This window comes from Triticum urartu, chromosome 1 (assembly GCF_003073215.2).
Source record: "Triticum urartu cultivar G1812 chromosome 1, Tu2.1, whole genome shotgun sequence".
Lineage (NCBI taxonomy): Eukaryota > Viridiplantae > Streptophyta > Magnoliopsida > Poales > Poaceae > Triticum > Triticum urartu.
The window spans coordinates 482,392,474-482,397,844 of record NC_053022.1 but is presented as its reverse complement, the minus strand read 5'-3'; positions in this window follow the sequence as shown (position 1 = coordinate 482,397,844).

Sequence of the window (5,371 nt, the reverse complement as noted above, 5' to 3'; positions counted from 1 at the left end):
GGATCATGCCTCTCCATTGCTTACGCAAAAATTGCCGCCTAAAATGCTTCTCGGGATGCACTGGGTTCGGCACAAAATAAACATTGAAAAGTTTGGCACCACCATTTTCCCCAACTCAATTCATGCGAATGCAGCCGAACTGAGAATCACGTTGCAGTCCCCTCCCATCTCCCATCTCCCTCTCAAATGATCATGGGCACTACCACTCGAGATCATCATCATCTTCTTCCTCTTCCAATGAGAAGTCGTCGAAAAACGTTTCCCACCGCCTCTTCATCTACACAATGCAAAAGTCCAATAACCAATTACGCGCGTAAATGACAAAAAAACGAGAAAAGGAAAAAAAATACCCCAGGGCAATTTGTCGAACACCTTGAGAGCAGAAAAAGGTGACTCCCACACTGGCGCGGCTGTCGAAGATGAAGATGAGCAGAGGGAGGATTAACAATCAATTGCTCAACCTTTTTTGTTCCTTTTGAGATTAACAATCGCTCAGCATAGAAGGACAAGAGATCTCGAAGGATAATCAAATGAAATGAAAAAACCGAAAGCCACTGGGCCAAAATTGCTTGCTACTTAACCTGTTCAGCTAATGAACTAATGCTTGAACACCATTGTTGGATGTTGACACAGTAGTTAAAAACGAAGACATCAGCAGTTGAATAGCACAAGTGCCATGCGGAAAACAAGGGCCAGAATCCATATTTTACTTGCGCTTAGGGCCATGAACTACTGAAAGCTGCATTGTTTTCTCTCAATCTTTTGAGGCATGAACTGAAAGCTGCACCGCAACAAACAAGCAAGATCAGCTAGCCCGCCACATCACACAGCCGTGAACCGTCTGACGAAAACCAAAACTCTCCAGGACGGCAACCAGGTAGGTATATATGATTATATTCTCTCCTCCCCTTTGGCCTAAAGCATGGCATGATGGTGAAACCACACCAGAAAAATTCGATGAAATGCAATTGAAATTGTGCACGTCAGGGAGGCTGCTAATGATTTCGGATAAAGAGTGTCACCGTCTGGGCTGCCCTGAATCGGATCAGCGGCAGGATCCCACTGGGCGATAAAAAACAGCTCGTCGCTTTAAGCGCGGAGATCTCGTAAAGAAATTGCCTGGAAAACTAGCGATTCTTCAGCTGAAGCGCACGCCAAATCGCCATCGCGGAAAAGAAAATTTAAGGCGGAACTGACGCTCCTGAGCAAGCAATCCACGGTGGGGTTGACAGGGCATGAAGCACGCGTTAGTTTATGCTAAGGATCGTATTCCTTCCACAAAGCAGGCAGGCACCCAGAATTAGCCAAAGTATTTGTTGTTTATTTAGCAAATGGGGTATGTTCTTCCTCGTTTTACTGGCCTGGATGAACAAAAGTTTATTCCAGTGCTGCCGCCCTAGGCTGGACGACGGCAGTGACATCCAGTAGAGCTAGATCCTATCGGGATTCAGGGTCATGGGCTTGGGTGATGGCCAGATAAGGGCACCTTCAAGCCGGACCGTAAGTCTCTCCCAACCGTTCGATCCGCGGAAGCCATCTAATGCCGATCTCTGTGAGGCGGTCTGGACACATTTCTCTCGCAAATCAGAGACAAACATGCAGAGATTTGGGGGAGTTCGGACTGATCCCAAGCTCGCTCCTGACCGCCCTGGCTCACCAAATACCCCTCCACCCTCACGCGGGCGCTCCCCCCTCCGCTCCAGCTGCCCGCATTCATGCCACTCTACCATTGAAGACGCCTCCATCATTGAAGTGGCTGATCGGCCAAGGGCGCCGCTCGCAACGCGTCTGCGCTGTCCGTGCCTGTTCAATGCCGGAGACGTGTGATTGGACGGGACGGGATGGATATCTACCACGCCCATTCCATGTAGCTGTCCGTCCGTCTGCCGCCATTAAGCAGGCTCGTCGGTCGAGAAACCCACTCGGACGCCGCACATTGATGCCTCCGGATGCCTTGCCTCATCGGAATCCGCTATATAAAGGCGGTCACACCCGACTAACTTCACACCACACCACAAGCCCCTCCACATCCTCCTCCTCCCTTGCACTGCATTCCGCCATGACCGCCAGCGGGAAAGCATTGTGGGATATTTTGTCGCTGCAGATGAAGCACGCAGTGGCCGCCCTTGCCGCCGCTTGGCATAGCCCCCATGCCAGGCGGATCGAGGCCGGCTTGCCGGCCAGCTCACCCGAGGTCTTTGATGACGAGGAAGACACCACGATGGAGACTGGCTCGCGACTCCGCCCCGGCTCCCGCGACTCCGCCCCGGCTCCCGCACCTCCTGTGGACGCCGGCTTCACCATGGAGCAGGCGCATGCACAGTTCAACGCCGCCATGGTGGAGGTGCAGCCTGCACTGGCGCCTTTGTCGGCGTTCCAGCAGGCGTAAGAGGAACATCGGTACAACCTGTTCCTCCTGGAGCAACACCGGCTGGCGGAAGGCCAGATCTATGACGAGTGCGCGAGCAAGGAGGCCGTGGCGGCCATGGCTGAGGTGAACCCAAATTTCGTCGTGGAGCAGCGTGACATCTATGATGCCGTCCACGCTTAAGCCGCCGCTCGCCAGGAAGCGGCAGCTGTGGAGGCGCAGCTGTAGGCGATCGCGGAGGAGAACATCGCCAGCTGCGCCTCCTATGCGTCGTCGATGAACCATCAGCCGGTTCGGTGGGGCGACGACAACCAAGGTGCCACCATTCCCCTCGTGGACCTCACGTCCACCGGCGACAGACAAGGCACAGACTCCTCCGAGGATGAGTAGGCCACGGGAGGCGGCGGAGCCTGGTGTCCCATGTGGGCCAGTCTGTCTCTCATGTTCTACTATTTCTCGTCGGAGACCACACCTTCACTTCATCGATCTTATCGCCGGTGCTCATGGAGACGGCGGAAGGAGGACGACACGGGCTTGGATGCCGGGCGCCGCCGCCATAGGATAGGTTTAGGGGTGGGTCATTTTTTGTTCCAATGTTTGAAATGTAGTTAAATCCGCCGTGTTTGTATGAAATCCGTCATGTTTGTATGAAATCCGGCCGTGTTTGCATGAATTTCATTCGGTTTGTTGAAAAAGAGTTTGAAATGTATGCGGCTAGAGTTGGATGTCGACCTCCCGCATCCATGTCCGCGGACTGGTCCCCCCTGTCCGCGAACGGATGTAGGAGGAGATTTGCGGGTTGCTGTTGCAGATGAGTAAACTTCAATAGTACAAGAGAGAATAGTATTAGTATCACAATTTCTTGTAAGACCTGCATCTCCAACACAGACCCTCAAACCTCTCGCATCCTTTTGTATCAAGCGGTTCAGATCCTGCAAGCCATCCAACGGCGTCCCGAATCAGTCCATGGACCAGTTGAGTTTTGATTTTATGCAAACCGGAACCAAATCAGGGGATGCTTTGTGGGAGTTCAGACACCAATCACGTAGGACTCCAACACCCCCGGCCTACCAAAAACTAAGGCAGAGCCCAAGCATTTGGAGTCATTATTGACACTGAGGCTACCCTTCACCTACTCTCTGATACTCCGAGGGCATCCTTTACTAAAGAAAACTAATGATTTATCTTTATTAATTATCTCACCTAAAGCATCACAGTAATATACAACAAGTGTGATACCTCTTCCGCACCTTCTCTACTTTACTTTAAAGGACAATAGGCTATCATCTATAAAAAGTAAGTGATTCAACGGTGATGCCATATGAGCCATTGTGATGCCACCGAGTTGTGATGACTGGTTATTAGCTTTATGGAGCCATGAAAGCCCCTGCTACCAATAAGAAAGAGATAGGGTGAAAGAGGTTCTCCTTGGCGGATTCCTCTTGAGGGTTTAATTTTTTTTGAGTTTCCATTGAACATCATTGAGAAGAAACCGAGCTTAGAATGTCCATGACAATTGAGACCCATTGATTTGCAAAACCCAATTTTTGCGCAATGGCCAGCAAGTAAGCCCACTCAATTCTGCCATAGTCCTTCATCATATGAAGCTTTAGGGCATCTCCAACGGTGACCCTCAAACCGACCGCAATTGTCCGCCGGACCGCGTGGTTCAGACGTGTTTTGCCATCCAACACGGGCCTATATCAGTCCGTAGGGCGGTCCGGACGCACTTTACCCCACAAACCAGAGACAAATGTGTGTGTGTGTGGGGGGGGGGGGGGGGGGGGGGGAGGGGGCTTTGCGGGCATCCGGGCAGCACCCACACCCGCTTCTGACCACACTGGCCCACCCAAACTGACGGCGAACATTGCATGAAAAAATCCTACAGAACACCAAAGATCTATTCTATGGAGATGCTAGCAATGAGAGGGGAGTGTCTACATACCTTGTAGACTGAAAGTGTTAACGATCAAAAGAGCGTGGTTGGTGTAGTCGTACTCCCTTCGCAATCCAATCCAATCCAGCGCCGGACGGACGACACCTCCGAGATGTGCACACGTATGGCTCGGTGACATCTCCGCCTTCTTGATGCCGCAAGGGAGGGTAGAGGTTGATGGGATCTAGGCCAGCGCAAAAACATGGTGGTGGTGACGACAACGAAAAACCGACAGGGCTTCGCCAAGCGCTACGCGGAGGAGGAGTAACAGGAGGGATATGCGCCAAGGGGTGGAAGGGCCACTGCCCCAGCGCCTCCCCACCTTTATATAGGCATGGGGGGGGGGGCGCTGGTGGCTTGAGCTCCAAGCCCCTAGGGCCAAAGGCCAAGGGGGGAGGAAGGAAATCCCTCCTTTCCTTCCCCACAGATCGCAATCCCCCCTTTTGAGGGATCTTGACCTTATCCCTTCTAGATATGATCATATTCCTTTTAGGGAGGATCTTGGTGCGCCTGGACCAAGGTGTGGGGCCTTGACCCACCACCCATGTTCATGTGGGTCCCTTCATGCAGGTGGGCCTCACTCTAGAACCTTCTAGAACCTTCACGGTACACCGCTAGTAAATTCACGAACTTTTCCGGAACCCTGAAAACCCCTTTTCATATATAAATCTTTACCTTCAGACCATTTAGGAGATCCTCGTGATGTCTCAGATCCCATCCGGGACTCCGAACTACCTTCTAACTTACCACTATTAATATCCCAATACTACCCTAGCATTACCGAATGTTAAGTGTGTGACCATACGGGTTCGAGAACATGAAGACATGACCAAGACACCTCTCCGGTGAATAATCAATAGCAGGACCTGGATGCCCATATTGACTCCCACATATTCAATGAAGATCTTTATCGGTTAACCATGATGTCGAGGATTCAGTTAATCCCGTTGTCCGGCGATATGTTAGTTGCCCGAGATCCGATCGTCGGTATCTCCATACCTAGTTCAATATCATTATCGGCAAGTCTCTTTACTCGTTCCGTAATACAAGTTCCCGTGACTAAACTC